This window comes from Solanum verrucosum, unplaced genomic scaffold (assembly GCF_900185275.1).
Source record: "Solanum verrucosum unplaced genomic scaffold, falcon-dt-bn FXZP01000112.1, whole genome shotgun sequence".
NCBI classification, from domain to species: domain Eukaryota; kingdom Viridiplantae; phylum Streptophyta; class Magnoliopsida; order Solanales; family Solanaceae; genus Solanum; species Solanum verrucosum.
The window spans coordinates 1329932-1351043 of NW_026020441.1; the positions used below are offsets into that span (position 1 = coordinate 1329932).

The 21112-nt window shown below is 31.0% G+C and overlaps 1 protein-coding gene across 1 annotated transcript in view; it reads left to right on the plus strand.

The window, feature by feature from the left end:
* Positions 1–21112, plus strand: part of LOC125808474 (uncharacterized) — a 62749-nt gene that overhangs the window by 51 nt on the left and 41586 nt on the right. The window lies entirely within an intron of this gene.

Sequence of the window (21112 nt, forward strand, 5' to 3'; positions counted from 1 at the left end):
TTTCAAAACATACATTGATAATTCCAGTGTTGTTTCTGAATATAAGAATAAAATCGTTGGCACTATCAAAGGGTTTGGTATACCTGGTGGACTGCCTTGGCACCTCATCTAGGACTAAGAGAAAATTGTGCTTCAAGATTCAAAAGTTGTCTACATTGTTGCCAAAGTACCTTGAATATTTTTTTTATCAAAAAGACCAAACCAACTGGTCAGTTCTTGAATCTTACCAAGAAAAGAACAAATCTCACCCATTCGAAGTCAGACATGATACTGGTATTGCCCAACAAGCAAGCAATAGTATGTAGGTATCACATTAAATTTTTTTGTCTTACCACTATTGAAATATGATGTTATTATATTTTCTAATTGATGATATACCATGCAGAGATTGTGGACTTTTTGTTGTTGCATACGCTGAGTTTTTGAGTGATGGACTACAAGTATCATCTTATGAAATTATTTCTGAAACCCTCCACATGAGATATGTTTCACTCCTAAGGAACTATGGGATTTTAAAGGCTCGGAGTGGCTATGTTAGTAACAATGAAGACCCACAGAGGCCTAGACTTAAAAAAACAAAGTTCGATGAAAATGTTGTGGTTACCACCATTTATTAGATTGATGGTTATGTATACCATTGTGAATTACCTTTTTGTTTATAGGTTGTATAAAACAATTGGTGAAGGGTTCATTTTGGCTGATAATATTAATATTAATGATTATTATTGTTTTTATTTTGTTGGAACAAATGTCAATTATGATAGAAAGGAAGAAATATGGTGTCTGTGGCAACAAATATAACATCTGTTGTAAAAAACACCACAGAATTATCTGCATGTACCCCAACAGAAAGGATATATATGGCAACATATGTCACAGAAAGAAGATATGTGGTAACATATGTCACATAAAGGAGATATGTGGCAACATTATATTGTCACCAATTGTTTATTTTTGCTGATAATATTAATATTAATGATTATTTTTATTTTTTTTGTTGGAACAAATGTCAATTATGATGGAAAGGAAGAAATGTGGTGTATGTGGCAACATATATAACCTCTGTTGTAAAAAAACACCAAAGAATTATCTTCATGTGCCCCAATAGAAAAGATATATGTGGCAACATATGTCACAGAAAGGAGATATGTGGTAACATATGTCACTGAAATGAGATATGTGGCAACATTAGATTGTCACCAATTGTTCATTTCTGCTGATAATATTAATATTAATGATTATTATTTTATTTTTTATTTTGTTGGAACAAATGTCAATTATGATGAAAATGGAGAAATGTGGTGTCTGTCGCAACATATATAACCTTTGTTGTAAAAAATACCACATAATTATCTGCATGTGCCCTAACAGAAAGGATATATGTGGCAACATATGTCACACTTTGAATTGTCAAAATTCGAAATAAACAATTAAAAAGTTTTAAAACAACCATCCCTTCATTGTTCCCTCTCCCTTCTCTCTCCTCTCTCCTTTCCTCTATAAAAGGTCATTTCGTTTCATATTCCAAATTTAATTTATTTTTACTAATTTCCATTTTGTTTTCTCTTCTTTCGTTTCTCTCGTTCCATTATTCCTTCACAAATCAAATTGTTGCAATATTTTCTACAACATCAGTGGTAAACTATTGCGATCCTCTTCTACAACAAGGCGTCGTTGCCCTCATCATTTCTAGTTTATCGTTGATATCTTCTCAGGTAAAATTTTATTTGGTTTTTGAAATACTTACTGGTATTTAATCAGGACGTTTTTAGTGGTTTTATCACTTATTTGTTTGTAGGATGGTTGGGTTGTTATTCCTTTTGAAAGATTATCTAATTTCAAAAAGCTTAACCTCAAAAAACACATTTTAGGATATACATATGTGCCACATATGACATGTTTGTTGCAATTTTTCCAACAGAACGTGCATATGTTGCCACAAATGACGCTTCAATGATGAGTTAATCGATAGATTGAGTGATTTAGGAATGAGAAAATATCAAATTGGACCAAATTTTAGTACATTGGACCATAATTAAGCAATAAAAATATGTTATAGCACTTGAAACAACGATTTACAAGGGTGTTATATAATTATCATATGGAGTTACTTGGTTATTGATGAACTAATGGTATGATAGTCTTTGTAAAAATAATTGATAGAATTGATGAAGGTTGTTGTATTAGATCATAATTTTGTACTTAGACATGTTGTAGAACTATATATTAGTATTACATGTTGATTTATGTGACAATTTAATTGAATTAACCTCAAAAAGCACATTTTAAGATATACATATGTTGCCACATATGACATGTCTGTTGCAATTTTTCCAACAGAACGTGCATATGTTGCCACATAAGTCACTTCAATGATGGGTTAATCGATAAATTGAGCGATTTAGGAATGAAAAATGTCAAATTGGACCAAATTTTAGTACTTTGAACCATAATTAAGCAATAAAAATATGCTATAACACTTGGAACAACGATTTAGAAGGGTGTTATATAACTATCATATGGAGTTACTTGGTCATTGTATGATGAACTAGTGGTATGATAGTCTTTGTAAAAATAATTGATAGAATTGATGAAAGTTGTTGTATTAGACTATAATTTTGTACTTAGACATGTTGTAGGACTATATATTAGTGTTACATAATGAATTAGGTGACAATTTAATTGAATTAACCCCCAAAAGACCATTTTATGATATACATATGTTGCCACATATGACATGTCTGTTGTAATTTTTCCAACAGAACGTGCATATGTTGTCACATATGTCGCTTCAAGGATGGGTTAATCGATAAATTGAGCGATTTAGCAATGGAAATATGTCAAAAAAATTTAGATTAAACATTTTATAAAGAACAAATTCTAAAATAGTACAAAACACAAAAAGGTCAGCTTTTTCCCCATGAGTTTGCAAGAAATGTACATATGTTGCCACACATGAAAATTTAATTAATACAAAAATTTAACTATTTCATTTATTTCTAAATCACAACTACATAATTCACAACGAAATTGATAGAATTGATGAACAGTGCAACAAATTGGTCTTTCTCCCAACAAATGAGGTTCTGGCACCCTTCCATATAAAATCATCATACAAATATTTCTTTTGACAATCTTCCCTACCGACCCTCCCCATTTCTTACTATCCTTCCAACGCCAAATGTATCGATTTTTCTTCTCGATCCATTCACCACGACTATCAATACCTACAAATAATCCCTCCATTTATTGTACCTGAAGAAATTAATTAAAAAAATAATTAGTACTAATGATAAAATGTGTACGACATATGTTGCTACATATAACTATTTTGTGGCGAGACGTAAGTCATATGTTGCTACATATAACTGCTATGTTGTGACAAATAAATCACATATGGTAACATATGTAAGTCATATGTTGCTACATATGGCTATTATATGGCGAGATGTAAGTCATATATTGTTACATATAACTGTTATGTTGTGACAAATAAATCACATGTGGCAACATGTGTAAGTTATATGTCGCAACATATGGCTATTCTAGTGCGAAATGTAAGTCATATGTTGTTACATATAATTATTCTGTTGTGAAACATAAATCACATGTTGTGACAAAATGTATATGACCATTTTGTTGCCACATGTAAGTCATATGTTGCTACATGTCTAAGTTATATGTTGCAACATATGTCTATTCTGTTGCGAGTGAAATAACCTTTCTGTTGCAACATACATAGCCATCTGTTGGTAATGCGAATGCAAATTATTAAAAAAGTTGCAGGTACCCAGATGATGATGAATGATTTCAAAAAACTATTACTTTTACTTACCAAAACAATGGTGTGTGACCCCAATCACTTATGAAGTAATTCCAATTGATACAGAATGAAATTTGGTCCACTGATTAGATTAGCTAAATCTGATTCAAGAAGAAAGAAAGCTCAAGGAGTAGCAATCAAGACCAACAATGTATGAAAAGAAGACGAAGAAGATAAAGAGAACGGAAAGAAAGGCAAGCAAGCAAGAACGAAGCAGAAGAGGAATACAACGGGAGGCGGGGGGGAAATCTTTTATTTCTCCTTTTGGTACAGCTCGCTGGTGGCTTTCCTTCAGTTTTGGTTCCCACCAAAATTGGTTAAATTAGGTTTTAGTCATTTACCCTTTTACCCCTCATTTAATTCAATGGACCAAATTGTCAACTTATAAACTTGAGGAAAACTCCACAATCATTAATCACATAATTGTCACCTACACTCAATAATTAAGACTTATATCACCGCCCATTTATTTTGACACCTTAATGTCACCTTTAATTCAAAGCCCCTAGTTAGTTATTGAGGAAGTTCCTGCATTCTTTTAAATTGGAATTGTTTCTCTCTTTAATTTTTGTTATTTAAAAGTTTTAGAATTCATTAGCTATTTTATTGTTTTTAGTCTACTCTATTTCATCTTAATTTCGAATATTTGTGGGATGAACACAATGTACATCTGAAGTTGTATAATTTATTGTGATGCTATAATAATGTGATGGATATTGATAATTTTTTATATATTCTCTTCAAACATTACGTGAGATCTTCACAACTAATTACTCATGTGAAAATTACAATTTCTTAAAACTATTTGATATGATTGTCAAATTTTCCGTTCATATGATGTTAATTTTTAATTTGGTGTTACACTCCTTCTCTTTTGATTACTTAATTTTATGGATAACTATTTATACATATTGTAATTGTATTTAAATCACTTACAATACACATATATTTTCTGTTCTGAAATTCATTTTTTTTTTAAGTATATAGAAATCTTGTAGTAATTACAAGGAAAAAACGTGCAAGGCACGTTCCCAAAAAACTAGTTATTCAAATATGTATAAGACCTCTAATTTATTTTTAGCTTTAGACAACTGGTGTGCTTAAGCCACCCCTATTGAAATGACAAATTTGATTTCTCTAATTTTCGGAGTTAGGAACTCTAGCAAAAAAAAGAAAGAAGATAATTTAGATCAACAACATGTTCCTTGTTTATTGGAAAAATAGTACGATTAAAAACATTAAATTTGTATGATGTTAAAGACGTATGCCTTTAGTTTAAGGCGTTAGATCCAATTATTAGCAGTTGAGTATCATAAGATCGATTAACATGTAAAATAAATAATAATGCAAGCAAGAAAGAGAATCGTGTGAAGCTTGTATGTGACAATTAAAGGACGTACATGATTTATGTGACAAAGCTTGTATGTGACAATTTTTCTTAATCTCAAACTATAAAATCAGTTCAAATAGCCTCTTTGAACTCTGAACATGTGTATGTATCTGTTGGATTGATTCTTGTTTAAATCCTATTTAGTGTATCATGCGTGTTTTTGAGTTTTTTTGTGATTATCTTAGATGTTAAATTATATTTATTTATTACTAGTCCTCGTAACGTGCGTTGCACATTTGTCCCTAATTGACATTAGAAAAGTTAATTTATATTACCCTTATTTAGAAATGGGAGTTTGGGAGGACGAACAAGGACAAAATTGTAATTTTAAGTTTACTCCATCTGCACTATGTATAACACGTGTTTGGCCTTCAATTACCATCTCTCGATCATTCCAGAAATTGATAAATTTCTCTTTATTTCTATAAGCAATCACTCCATCTCTTCCTCTTTCGAAGGTAATTTTCCTGGGTTTGTATGATTAATTTCTCTTTATTTCTACAATCAATCACTCCATCTCTTCCTCTTTCGAAGGTAATTTTCCTGGGTTTGTATTGTTCCTCCATCTCAATACATTTTTTTCCTGATTGAATGTTAAATTTTTCATGTTCTTTCTTCTTCTCTGGATTCAATTTCTCTGTTTTTAGAAGACTTTTTCCATGCCTTTGTATTGTTCCTAATCTAATTCTTTTGCAGGGGTTAATATTTGGAGAAGTTTTGGCAAATGAATTTCATATTTCACTACTTCTCTATGCTATGGCACTTTGCGCACTCAAGGTATTCGATAATATGCTTGATAGCACTAACAATATTTTGTTATGTTTCTTTCTTCGTAGATTTTTCAGTATATTTCTATATATATTGTGCAATCACTTGAAGATGCCTCATCATGCTAAATTAGAGAGATATAATTCCTTTGATTACAATATGTCTACTAGAAGTTTTATACGCATGTTAGCAGTTGTTCCTAATTTTCACATGCATTATGTCTTTTTGATGTATTTTGTGTTGATTAACAACTAATTTGAGGCGAATAATGCACCTAATGTATTTGAGAATATGTTTGTAAGAGACGGAATCTAAACTTTTATATTCTGTCGATTTTGAAATGAAACATGTAAATCAATTATAGTGTGCATTTTTCAGGTTCTTAATTAGCCAAGATCTGTTCATGAACATTTTAAATACTCAAGTAAAGCCATTATACTCATGTAAAGATGTATTATCTTTCAAATGTTGCAGTACACCTAATATGAATCCTAATATATTTGGAATCTACAATGATGCTTGAAAATAAAGCTCACATCTATATTACTGTCTTTTACGATAAGACCATAGAAGAATCACACAACAACAGTCAAAGTACGAATAACCGATTGAAGTAATATCATGTTTTTGACGCTTTTTTTAATAACTATCACTTGTGAAAAATATACTCCAATATCAGATCTTAATGGATGGAGAAGCAGGTGATAGCAGAATACTTTGAATAAAAATACTATTTCTACAGTTTTTCATTATTTTCTTCATTTTAAATCCCCACACCCCAAAAAGTCCTACTATCAACCAAGGAGTTAAGTTATATAGCATGTTGTATAGGTTATAGCATTAGTTTCAAAGTTAATAAAGTTATTTTTTCATAACTTGATAATGCAAAATGAATATTTCTATGCACATGCCAATACAATACATAGGAGATGAAGGAAGAAAAGGAGTGCGCTGGGGAGAACATGAAGAGTCTCAATCGGGATTAACATAATTCATAAGCCATCTCTGTTGTTTCTTGACAAACTTATATCTAATCTTCATTATCAAGTGATTTTAACATTGTTGAAAGAGTGAAATATGTTTCTAGAAGTGGTAGCATAGTCCTCATGACCATCCACTAACAAATTGCACATGGCTGGTCTGGGAGGTGCAAAATTCGCTTTTCTAAGTGCAATAGTTGGGAGAACTGCAGTAGCCTTGTAACAAAGGTTGATCCATTTTCTCGATTTTCAATTAATGTGACTTTTTCAGTTATGTGTATTGCTTTGTTCTTTTTCTTCATATAAAAGTCAGTGATTTATCTACCTTTTTTTTTAAATCCAAAAAAAATAAGAAATTGCTTACTTTTGTTCAAAAAGTTGATGGGAATGTGGTCCCTTAAAGTTCTTGAGATTCTCTTTTGCTATCATAGTTAGCGCTTAGTTTGTACTAGATCGTGTGATACTAGAATAAGGATTCTCAAATGACCTGACAAGCTACTTATGAGATATGAGTATTCCGAATCTTTTCGTTGGGCAAGTTTCCTCAATTGCCTCTTTTCCTTCTTAGTGTGTGATCTTGAGCTTAAAGTTATCTAATACTTATATTTTTAGATTGTAATTGAGGATTCTCATAATAGTTCTTGAGATTCTCTTTTGCTAATTTAGGAGAATGACAACAAATACATATGTTTCCTCTATATTCCTCAGTTCAGTAGTATTATTAAGTAGTCGTGTGTTTTCTTATTTTTAATGTATATTACTCTTTGTTGCTTCCCTGCTTCATCTCTTGCTCTTTTGCTGACATATTTTTCTAGCAGATCTGCTTCAGAAACTCTTCTTTTGAGTCGAGGGTCTATAGGAAACCATCTCTAAACCCCCACAAAGATAGGGATAAGGTTTGCATCCTAACCTCCCATAGCTCACTTGTGGAATAACAATGGATATGTTGTTGTATTTATCATATTTCTTCATGAGTAGACTGCGGTCATTTTATGTAGAAAAATGCAGCAATATGCATTTTCAAAACTAATTGTGATTATCCTCTTTCTTCATGTTTATACTTGGCAAAATGTTGTATCTTGACGGTTGTTTCTTTGTGTTCAAACATTAGATCATTTAAATTGTCTTTGTTTGGTCCGTCTATGTTGATAATAACTTTTAGGCTGATAATTATTGCCTGTGCATCAAATGAAAAACTGCAAACCTTAGTAAATTTATAAAATTGACACGTATCTTTACATATTTGGAGTGTTATTTGAATATATTTCAATAATTTTTGCTAGCGGGTTGTGCCATTTAAGCATTCAGGTCTGCCAACTGATTTTTTTTATTATTCTGAGATCCTTTGCAGATTTAAATGGCATGCATCCATTTTGGCTCTTTGACAAAGATTCTCGGCTTGCAATAAAATAAAAAATATTTTAAAGCAAAGCAATATTAGGCCAAAAGGAGAATGGTTATGGATTATTTATATAGTTGCCTCTAATTTTGTTCCTGATTGAAGCTTAGTTGGGTTCTTTTCATTTTGAAATTTTTTAACAGATTGAAGGATTATTTATATTATAAATCGACTTTAACGGCTCTTCGGGTTTACAACCCAGGAAGAAATCGTCATGAAACGGGGATAATAATATGTTATATTCTTTTTAGTAATACGAAATTTAACAATGACATTTTAATAACAATCATATTTAGACAAATTGTTTATTGAGCAGAAGAATGTTGTTATGATATAATAGTTTAAAGTGCATGGTCTTCTTGATAATGTATTTGAATAGTATATATATATATATATATATCCAACAACCCAAGTACGAACACAACTCTAAAATATTGTACCAATATCATTAAACATTGTACTACACCATTTGAGCCAAATTCCCTAGAAAATAAACACATGTACTACATGTGTCTACCTCCTCTAATTTTCAATAATTTTGCTTTGGTTCTTTTTCTACTTTTTCTATTTTTCATTTTCCTCTTTCTCACTCTTGGCGGAGAAGGAGAAGAAGAGACTTAGAAATGGAGGTAGTACATTTTTGGAGAGGAAGAGCTTGATGGAAAATCAGAGGAGAGTGATTCGAGTCCGAGCTGATGCATCGATTTGGTGATGAAATTTCATATTTGACTAGGGAAATTCAAGGTAATTTTTCATTCTAATCGTTTTTTTGCCGAAGGGGGCTTGGATGAACTCCCTGACCATAAGTTGGTTCTGTCCGTGATTGTTTCTGATTTTATGTTTTACATACAGTATAGTTATATATTCTTGCTTGTGATTCCGTTTGGTATTTACATTCTATTGTCTTTCATTATACATTTGTAGTTGCTGAGATTTGGGATTCTCACACTAATTATCACTGATTTTGTGTTTTATATGCATTTCATTTATATATTCTTGCTCGTGATTGTTCTTTTACTCGATTGGTGTTTACCTTTATTGTCTTCATTATGCATTTTGTAGTTGCTAAGACTTGGGATTCCCACATTAATTGCTACTGCTTTTGTGTTTTATATCCAATTCAGTTATATATTCGGCAAATACATATTCTACCAAAAGTACTGTAAATGGTACATTATACTGGTCCCATCTGTGATAAATATTTGACCTATATTATTAACACGTGTATTGCTTTTTATGTTTTAAGAAACACGCGTGCTACTTACTATCTTTGTTCGTCTTCCTCATTGGAACATTAACAAAAACTTACACGGTCTCTTTCATTCCCTCTTTCTTTTCCACTTTTATTTCCTTTCAGTTTCTATTTATTAATAAAATTGATTTCATGTTTATACATGTTTTTGATGAGTTAAGCATGAGGATTTCAACATTAATGTCTTCAGCATTGAACACATTTGCTTTAGGAAAATCTACCAAGTATAGGAGAACTCACTACACTGTTGACTACCATTAGAAGCCTTTTCAATGTGAGGACTCACTATACTAAGTATAATTGAAGAAGTAGAATGTATATGTCTATTTGTTCAATTTTATACAAGTTTAAGTGTCTACTTGTGCACAACTAAAGTTGAAGGGCATAAATATCAGCTGAGGCCAAGTTAAAGGGCATATTTATGTGTTATGCCTATTTAAATTGTTTTCTTGAAAGCTACATATAATGAGTTCTTCCATATCTTGGTCATTTGATTTATTAGAATACCTTATATGTAGATGATTAGTAATTGTGATTTTAGGAACATCCAACATGATGACATTTATATAGAGAAACTAGCACAATGGTTAACGGTTATAAATACCAACTTGAATTTCTTGATTTTCAATCCTCCTTGATCTTACATTGGACTCCATAATTACATAGTTGAGCATGATCTAGAGTTGAACATGATCTAGCTAAGGATGATTGCGGATGAGCCTTAAAAGGCTGAATTGCTAATTATGAAAGTTGGAGTCTCATAATCTCTTTGGGAATTAAGAGTTATCGGATGGCCTTTTCATTGTAATTGAAAAGGTAGAATGGATGTGCAAGATGTGTAAGATGATAGCAGTTAAATAAATTATTCACAGTAGTGTATGTTATCATGTGCTTTGAGTCTTAAGTGTTAGATTTAGACTCTTTTTGGTGCTTCTGCTTTGTCTTTTGTGATTTCTCGACCATGTAATTATATCTTTTAGTGTTTGAAGTCTGCTATAAAACATAGCAAGTTAATCTTACACTAAAGAAAGTTGAATTGTTTCATTCTCAGAAGTTCATCACCATATGTATTGCAAATATATTTAATTTCCTAATTCTTTAAGTTTGTAATTATAAGTGAAGTGGGATTATATAAAATATCTTTATTATATATATGTTGCTATGATTCAATCAATGACATTTATAACGTAATTAGCCTATTTTAGTTTATTTTTAGCCTTATTTAGAAATGAAAGTTGGGTGTAAGAACATAGCTGTTAAAATTTGTACTATTTGTTGCATTGCAAGTACCTTTTGGTGCCATCTGATGATTCACTCTATTCATGACACATGTACAAGTATAACACATGTCTTCCCTATGATTACTCAGAATTCACTTTGCCTTAATTTCATCGCCATGGCTGCGGAGCTTTCTTTTTGAGTTCACCGACGTCTCTTGTGTTTACAACCTTCTTTTTTTCTCAACCGTGAGTTTTCAACTATTCTTTCCCTGTTAACAAACATTAGCTTTGCTAGGTCTATTAGTTCTTCTACATTCACAAAGTTTTTTTCTGTGGATGCATGTTTTGAATTTATACTCTTTATTTTCTTTTTCCCCTAAATTTGAACATTATATTGCTACAAACTATTTGTGTTCTATTCTATTCTTCACACAACTTAACAATTTGTCCGAACGTATTTGAAGCTCTAAGATTGCAGGTATGGGAAAAGTAAGTAAAATCGGAAAGATAAATGACTTGCCAGCATTTAACGACTTCATTACAATTCATTTAACTCGAATAGTATGAATTACATTCTTTTTAAATCTTATTGTTTGAGATATTTGATGCTCAAAGTGTTTGTTGTTGTGCCAGAAGCAACTATATCACATTTAGTTTTTTTTTTGCCTTTTGACTGATGTTATTTTATAATATACTCATCTGTCATTATGTACATTATTTATTCTATTGGATAGTATTGATAAAAAAATTATTTATGGGACATGTGTATTTTTGTTAGAAAAATATTGCCTCATTTTCGCACTCCTTATTTTGAAAAATATGAAATTTATAGGTATCTACTTTTTTTTTGGAGGGGGATTATTCCAATGGACATTGGGTGCTCTTTTCAATGGGTGCAGGGTGTTAGGTATCATGGTCTTATTTAGGAATTTTCTTGAAGAAACACATTGCAAGAGTTGAGCCAAATGACAAGTTTAAAAATAATTGCAAGAAAAGTACGATGTTAAATAAAGCGAGACTTGCTCTATTGGTTTATCATGTAGGACTCTTTTGATATCTTGTTTAGTGCAACTTTTGTTGACTGTCCTTATTGATTGTGTACGTGTTTTGTTCTTAACAATAACTTGATGCAGGTACAAAGGTATTTTACAGTGGTTGTTAAAGAGTAAAATGGATTTTTATGCTGATTTTGAGTGTTTTTGACCGCCTCAATTTGTTAACTTACAGGTAAAGCAATGTGTCGTCTTATTTTCAGTTGTTTTGATAAAAGAAAAGGTTATACCTGATGATGCACTTGACTCTCTAATTCTTACAGAGTCTAATAAATAAATTTTGGTATTGTAATTTATCTCTTGATTCATATTATTAGTATGATTATTGCAGTTAGTAAAATAGTGTTTTCATATCGTCTTGCTTTTATGATTTTGTTTTATAAGCCTTACATTTCCCTCTTTATCTGAATATTCTGTCATGTTGATCCCGATTCTTGAGTCTGAAAGAGGCCTTCGAGCCTTACATGTTTAATTTATTTATTTTTTTAAAAAAGGAATCCTGAGTCTGAAATAGTACTAAATCTATATTAGAAACTAATGCAACTAATAACATGTAAAGCTGAGGGATGGGTTAGAGCATGATTTTGTGACAATTGAAGGTAGTTGGTTGTACTATTGAACTTGGTAATTGGTTAGAATAATGCTTAGTTTGTATTTGATGTTAAACTTTGGCCCTTTGAATGAAGATGCATTTGTCCCAATCCCCCAATTCAGATTGGAACTGGTAACATGAGAATTTTAAGTCCTTTGCTCACTCTTTCATGGTTGACACCGGTTAACAAGCATGGAGCTTCTGGTCATTCCCATTTTGTTTTCTTAAATTACTCCCATTCTTATCTCTCTCTCTCTCTCTCTCTCATACATAAAAAAAAACCATTTTCCCCCTTTTGTGGGCCTCTAAATTTCATCAGTTTCTTTATCTGCTGAACATTTTTAGAGTTGCTATATTTTTCTATCTTGGTGTGGTACCTCAATTTATTGTTTCCCCATTTAAGTTGGTTTGTCTTGAGAAAAAGTTTAATAGGTGAAATTATCAATTTTTCAGGAAGGATGTTATATGCATTGATTGCAATCAAATTTGTTTGTTTTGTTGTTAGTCTTTATATTAAATTGCTTATTTTAAGGACGACAAAGTATTCTTACAACTAAAAAGGAAAAATGAAGGGTTGAACTGGGCTATTTTGAGGAGAACTAATATGATGATATCATGGATCTTTGGGAACTTTCAGGTTTCTCTTCTTATCATTTTGAGAAATCTAGATAAGTATGTTCTGGTCTATTTGATTAGTGAGAAGATGTACTTCAAATGTTGCCCCTGCTCTTCTTTTTGAAAATGTATGTCCAGACCATGATGAGGGTGTGAAGAACTTAGCATCTGTTTATCCAAACAAATAATTTTATGTAGTTCCTTTTACTGGAATCTATAATGCCATGTAAATGTGATTCTTCCAAAAAAATGCTCAATGTTTTTTTACAAACGTAGGATCTAATCGAATGTTTCTTTGTTTTGAAGGATATTAAGCTCTTATGTACTCAATGTACCTATCAGAAAGAAAATATCACACATTTTGGCAAAGAAGAGACTCAGTTAGAGAATGCATTGTCTTATTTGTCATTGTTCAGGAGAATACATAACAAGAATGGTACTCTACTTTTAGGAAAATCTTGTTGGATAGATTTAAAAAATTCTACCTAAAATAAGAAAATGAAGGAACTGATTGCTTCCATATCATTAACATTCTTACATATTTGTAATTTTTTTGCACTTATAATGGCTTGGCTTCTTCAATTACTTGTCAAATATGTGTTTTTTTTTTGTTTCCCACCCGGTGTCCGGAGCCCACATTAGAGCTCTGACTAAATCCGGATCGGACAATGCAGGGTCCATTCGAGGGTGGCGCTCCCAACTGGATTTTCTTCATACACTGGAATCTATAAGTTCAGTTTTTTTTTTAAAAATCCAATGTCACTACTGTTTTATTAATTTTTCGTGTTGCTTCTTCTTTTTCGGAAATTTCTGCATACATCCAATTATTTTTCAATTTTCTAAAAAATGATGTATAAGGTTTAGTTAAAGAGGGCGAATTCACTCTTAATTCTAAATTTTCAGGTATGAAGTTTCGCACTCCGTCATTCCCTCCTTAAGTAGACAATGGAGAGAGGTAGAAGGCATAGAAGTGTCAAGGGAAATGGTTACGGCAAGGCTGGGCTTAATTCATTTGATATGATTTGGATTTTTTGGTTGGCATAAAATCAGCAGTGATATCATTACTTCTATTTACTCAACTGGATTCTTATCAAGTAAAATGAGTGATGATATGTATAATTCAGAACATAAAACATGTTCTCTTGCAAGCACCAAATCTACATTCACTGAGATCATGCACACAATTAAATGAGCGAAGGGATAAGCAATTGACTGTGAAAGTTGGTTTGCTATGTTATGTTGTATGGTTTTATACAGCGTGGTTGGATTGTGCAAGAAAGACTGATGTACCAGCTTTCTAGAGAGAGAAGTCTGAGTTGATCTAGCTAAGAAGCTCGAGGAATTTGGAAGACCTATGTAGTAAAAGTTGTTGGGAAGCACAACAAGACACTACTATTTGGCTTGTACCACTTGTGCATAATTTTTAAAAAAAGATTTGTATGTCTTTCCCTCACATATATGATTTCCACTCGCGTCAATTATACCAATCATATAAGCTTATGCAGTTTTAACTGTATGTTTTTCATAAGCAAAGCATTCACTACATGAAATGTTAAGTGTTGGGCCCGTGCTAGCACGGGCTATCCCTATCTAGTAAGTAAATATATCATAGTGGAGCGTACATATATTCATCGCTAAGTTCAAAGCTAAGTCCTTTGTATGTAAGTTTGACATAAGAATCTAACTATTCACAAAATATAGCATGAAAATCTTATGTCAAATGTTGGAGGTTTGATATTTTTAAAACTTCATGAAGAAAAATCTTTTATTATATTAGAGGAATTAATATATTTTAATTACTAAATATATGTTTTAATAATCAAAAAATAAATTGGCTATAAAAAAGATATGTATAAAGAAAAATATTACAAAATGTCTAGGTGGTGTAACATTAAATTTATAGAAAAACTTACAAGTTCAAACGGAAAAGAAAAAAAAGTAAATAAAGACATGACATCCATAAAAAAAGACATCACATTAAAATATATAGACAATATTATCATATTAATTGAATTACATATTTTTAGAAGTTGACTTGATATAGACAAAATATTTCATATGTATAAAAAAAACTAAAATCATAAAAAAAAAAAAAACAGAAAAGAAAACATGACTATGTTAAAAATACAAATACATTATATTTCTTGAACTATATATTAAAGGATTTGTATATAAAAAAAATAAATATGAATTCTAATACAATAAAATTCAATGTAACATTTGCACTAATTTTTACTTTACATTATTTTTTATTTTACTTGTACTTGTGCACTAATTTTTGTACCTCTCTGTAATAGTTAAGTACATGGATTTTAACTTACTCTTTTACGGGTCTAGTTGTGGCGGGATTTAACATGCTTACCCTTAAAATAATTAATTATAAGTATAAATTGGGATTACCTTGATTATATTTATATCCTAAAGATAGAAGAAACGAAGAATATAAATATAGTAATCAATTACGAAATTATATTTAAAAACTCAAAAAGATGGAGATATGAAAAATAAAAATTCACTTACAACTTCATATTGGAGAATATTCATCGTGTAACTATGATAATTTACATATTTCTCAACAAAAGAAGATGAATATGCACGAAATTTTAAAGAATACAAATAAATGAATCAGTAAGAATTCTTATAATTACAAATTGGTAATGAAAATTTACAATTGATGTAGACTAACCTAATGTAGAATGAAAGATGAGCACATATTTGGATGAAAGAAGGAAATATAAATAATGTTGTGTGAGTGTCTTTGATAGACTCTTCATTACACACACTTATCTTACAAATTAAAATTGAAGGTTATTAGACTCTTCATTACCTGCATTTAAGATCTTGCATTAGGTCGAGGTACATGAATATACGATTGTACTAAGTCGAGGTACATGAATATATGATTGCATTAAGATCTTGGTTGATGCATGAATTTAAATATAACTATTACTTAATATTTAATAAAATAAATGATATTAATATTTAATTTATTTTAGGGGTAAGATAAGGGTAAAATGGTAATCAAACTTTGAAGTTAAAAGCTTCCACTTATAATAATATATGATATGATGATGATTTATAGACTGATTCAGAGTTTCTCCTTAAACTAATAATTTTCCTTTATTCCATGTGACCCTGGAATGAGTCCATACTTGGACTCAATTTTATCTTGCATCTTTGAGATAGGTCCTCGAAGGCCCAATTTCTCATATTCCTCGAGTCAATCCCAAAGGAAATTGAAAGCTAATAGAAAAATTGGCACAACATGATAATTTATAGACTAAATTGACAAAAAAAATAGCGTATTTTTATGTTTTTGGCAAAAAAAAAGTTTTCCTTTATATTTATTTTGTGACTTAATAGCCATGTTTTGTTCCTTGAAAAGTGAAACTTTGTTCACTTATCACAACATTTTTTCGACCCCGCCCTCTTTCTTCTCTTTCTTTTCTCTTTTCTTTCGAATTTTAGAATTTCTATCTTCTTCCATTAAATATCTCCATTAAAGATCAACTACAACAGTAACTCTTCATAATAAGTAACTCCTCAAATCATACAAAATATTTTTTTATATTGATTATCTGCGATATTTTTTCAATAAAGAAATCGAAGGTTTCTACATTTCTTATCTTGTAATTGAATACAAGGGTTTTTATAAATTTGTGTTTTCAGTTGTATTTCAATGGGTAAGAGTAGTGCATTCTCAAAAGAGAAAATATGTAGAAAGTGACAAAGATTCCTTTCTCAAAAGAGAAAATATGTACAAAGTGATGAAGATTGCAACGGCAATATGAAATCCTTAGAGGAAATGGTAGACTGAAAAATGAAGATGAGTTTGAAAATCGTCAATTATGAGTCCATAATAATTTTGATTTAAAATTTTTTTTCACCTACAACATCAATTTCAACATATATAAACTCACTTCGATATTCAAGTCAAAGAAACATTTGATTCTTATTTAATGTGAAACATGAGTTTGTACACATTGAAACAAAACTCTATAACAATCTAAAATATACATCTTTAAATTTAATGTATACATAGTAGGTATTATGTATACACAATTGGCAATATATATATATATATATATATCAAAATATTTTATCAATATATCTGTACACATCAATAACTGCAAAATATACTTATGTCTACTAATAATGTATACAACAAAAAATAAATATTGTATACATTATAATGTGAATGTATACTTGATTAAATGTATACTTGATCAAATGTATTCAATTGAATACATAGTTATTTTAGTAGGTTTCAATGTTCATCACATACTAAATTTATATGTAAACATATATTGGACGCCTAATATTAAGTTTAGATTAAGATAGTTGATATACAAATAAAATATGAAAATAAATTATGTATACATTATAGTGCAAACGTATATTTGATAAAATATATTTAACTGAATACATCAAAAAATTTATAGTTATGTATACACTAAACAGGTGTATATCATAGTCTACATTTAATATAAATATAGATTGAGTTTCTCACCATAACTTCTAGCAAACAATTGAGACAAATAATTTATAGATGGTAGATTCATAAGAATAGCCTTTGAAAGAAGAATAGTCATAATTAAATACTTTTGCTAATTATAAGGAGAGATAATTCTAAAGAAACCTTTTGCTAGTTTTAAGGATAAATTGTTGGAGGTTAAAAGATAGATGATACTAAATATTTTTTATATTTTAAAGAAAAATAATTTGAAGAACAAGACGTGTGTAAGTAGAAATTTCCTTTCCTATTTTTGTGTAGAATACACTAAAGGCAATTAAATGTACTTTTTAGATTTTTATTTGCTAAATATTAATTTGGCTAAAACATGTCAATTTAATCTAAGAGTCTGTTTGACATTGTTGTTAGGATGCCAAAATCTCTATTCTAACTTTAGTCATGCTTAACATAATTTCATGAGTGATAGGGGAATGGAAGCCCTAGTAAGAGAACTCAAATGGTAACAATGAGTGAGTCTTCCTCTAATTTTGAAATCTGGAGTCCATTTTTCTAGCCACACGACTTGACCATCAATATCTATAGATCGTTCTTCTAAATCACACACTTTAAAATCATCCCCATTTGTGAAATCTAAAAACACAATTCCGAAGTCGAAAACACCAATTTTAGTTGTTCCTTTTAGAGAGTTTCTCGGCAAAATTTGGGGCAAATCCTTTTTATTTAGGGTCTTGATCTGAAAAATTTGTCGACGATTATTGTTAGCTTGCATTCATCTGCCATGACCCCATAATAGTCACTGGATTTGAAGATGATAGTCATATTCCATTGTGGGTTGAGTATCGAGCTTTAACTTGCGATTCATCATGTCGAATAGTACAATTAGGGTTCTGGTTCTTAGGATTCTATATTGTACCTTGGTAGTTCAAATTTTGAGAAATGTCCTCTTCCCAAAATCCTTGTTGTAGCAGCACTTGGATCCATGATACGTGTTGGTGGTTGCTCCACAAGAGTCCCCATGGATAGGTGTATGAGCACCACTTACTCGAGTAAGGCTGAAAAGGAGCTGTTATTTGTAAAGTTAGAACGTGTACAAAGAGAAAAATCAATCGATTTGCACTACATGTTCATCAATTTCATCTCGTACTAGTTTTGTATACACTTTTTACCACCATCATAGACTTTACACTATTTTCTTATGTTTTTTTATTTGTTTTTTTTTCTTGTACTTGGATTTGATGTCTTGAGCCGAGCGTATGTCACGATCCGAGCCTACACTTTAGACGTGGCCGGCACTCCTCGCACATAATTAAGGGAGCCATTGAAAGGTGACTAAAACACCAGAAACGGGGCCTACCCGAACTAATGATAGAGGTAAGAGAACCATTATTGGTCCCCAAGCAAACCCCCATCCTGGCTCACTACAAGCGGAAGACTAATTCGAGAATACATAAACATCAAACTGAAAGAAATGCTAAATCAACAGTGTATTAAATCTCAAAACTCTCTGAATATACTGAGTATTAAACATAAGTTTTAAGGAAAACCTCTGAAACTGAAAGACTCTCCAAAATTGTCTAACTATGAATCCTCTACTTTACAAAGATGAGTGTCAGGACAAGACCCATAACTTCTCAAAAGAACTACTACTAACAACTCATAAAACTGGAGTCCTCCAGAAGCAAGGAGGTCTTACTCAAAAGTTGACGAGCAGATGAAATGATCTCAACGGACTCTTGTTGATGATCCTAATAACATGTATCTGCATCATTAAAAGATGCATGTCGAATGACATCATTACATTGAATGTACGAGTATGTAATATAGCTGAATAACAAATAACTGAATGAAAGGATTGCAATAGATATAGATATATACTCAACTGAATGTAAAGAAATAAAGAAGTGAAATCATTAAAACTTTACAAAAATACTTACTTATCTTTGAACTCAACATATTAAGTGATATAATAAAAATACATTTTTAACTCTATTTGGGAAATTTTCTAACTAACAACCATCACTATGAGCTACGTGATGATACATCGTCTCGCTTATGCTGCTAGAACTGTCTTATACCATGTCGGGGTAAAAAACCTCTCAACTAAGTGGATCCACTAAGAAATAAGGATTCATCTAAAAAGTATGATCATGTACCCATGTTGGAAAGACATGGTTCATGAGAATTTTGAGTTGTCTAAACTCATCATCATACCGGTGCTCAATACTACTCCCAATAATATATATATATATATACTCATGCTTAAATGTATGAAACATATTATTTCTCTGATTTGAGATAATTGCTCAAACTATCCTCTTAAAAGAAGTAATTGCTCTGAAATATCTCTGAACTCATTGCTCAATTAGAAAATAAGGTTTCTCTTTGCTCAATGTGAAAATACTTTCTTTAGGTTGAGATAATTACTCAAAGGGCCTCTTTAAGAGTTAACTTCTCTGTACTCAATCTTTCTGAAAACTCTTTTATTTTTCTCAAAATAATACTCGTTCCCTTATACTATTGCTCAAATCTTGGTTAAAACTCATTCTCAAACTCCTCCTTACTTTCTCAAAAACTTTGTTTGAAACAAAATGTTGGCTTTAAAAGATTCTCAATTTATAACTCAAAATAGGGTTCATCTGAAATATAAACATGAACAACTCAACTCAAGGATCTCAATAACAATATAGAAAAATTTAATACTCAGAACTCGACAATACTTCTCAAGAATACTCAATTAATAGGGTTCATGCTGAAATATAGACATGAACGAATCAACTCAAGAATCTCAATGCATAACAAATGTCCATTACTAAACTTGAATATCAAATTCAAGCTTAAAGTAATACCTCTTTTAAGAGAATCTTTTAAGTAATTACCTCTAGTTTAGAAAGAGTTATGTTTTATACATTTGAGCATGTGTATATATATTAGTGGGAGTAGTATTGAGCACCGATATAGGGATGAGTTCTGACAACTCAAAATCCTCATAAACCGTGTATGTCAACATGGGCAAAAAATCATACTTTTTAGATGATTCCTTATTCCTTTTAAGCATAGCTTAGTGGATCCACTTAGTTGAGGTATATTCTATATCCAGGCAAGGTATAGGACAGTTCTGGTAGCATGGGCGAGATGATGTATCATCACCTAGCTCATAGTGAAGGTTGTCGGTTAGAGAGAATCTCCCAAATAAGAGTAAAGAGTATGTTATTGTATTTTTATACATTCATTGAGTTTTACTTCCTGTTTTATAATGTTTTAAATATTGTATCTATCATTGTTTCTTTGCATTGAGTATTTTTTCTAGCCTTGTCAGTCCAGTTATCTATTGCTTCCAATTTTTCCCTTACATGCTCGTACATTCAATGTACTGACGTCGATCGGCCTGCATCTTTTTTATGATGCAGATAGAGGTGTTCAAGGTCATCAACAGGAGTTTCGTTGATATCATTAGCACTCCAGCTAGCTTTGGTGAGCCTCTTTGCTTCCGGAGGGTTCCACATTTATATTTCATCTTTGTTAGAATGTCGTGGGTCTTGTCCCGACA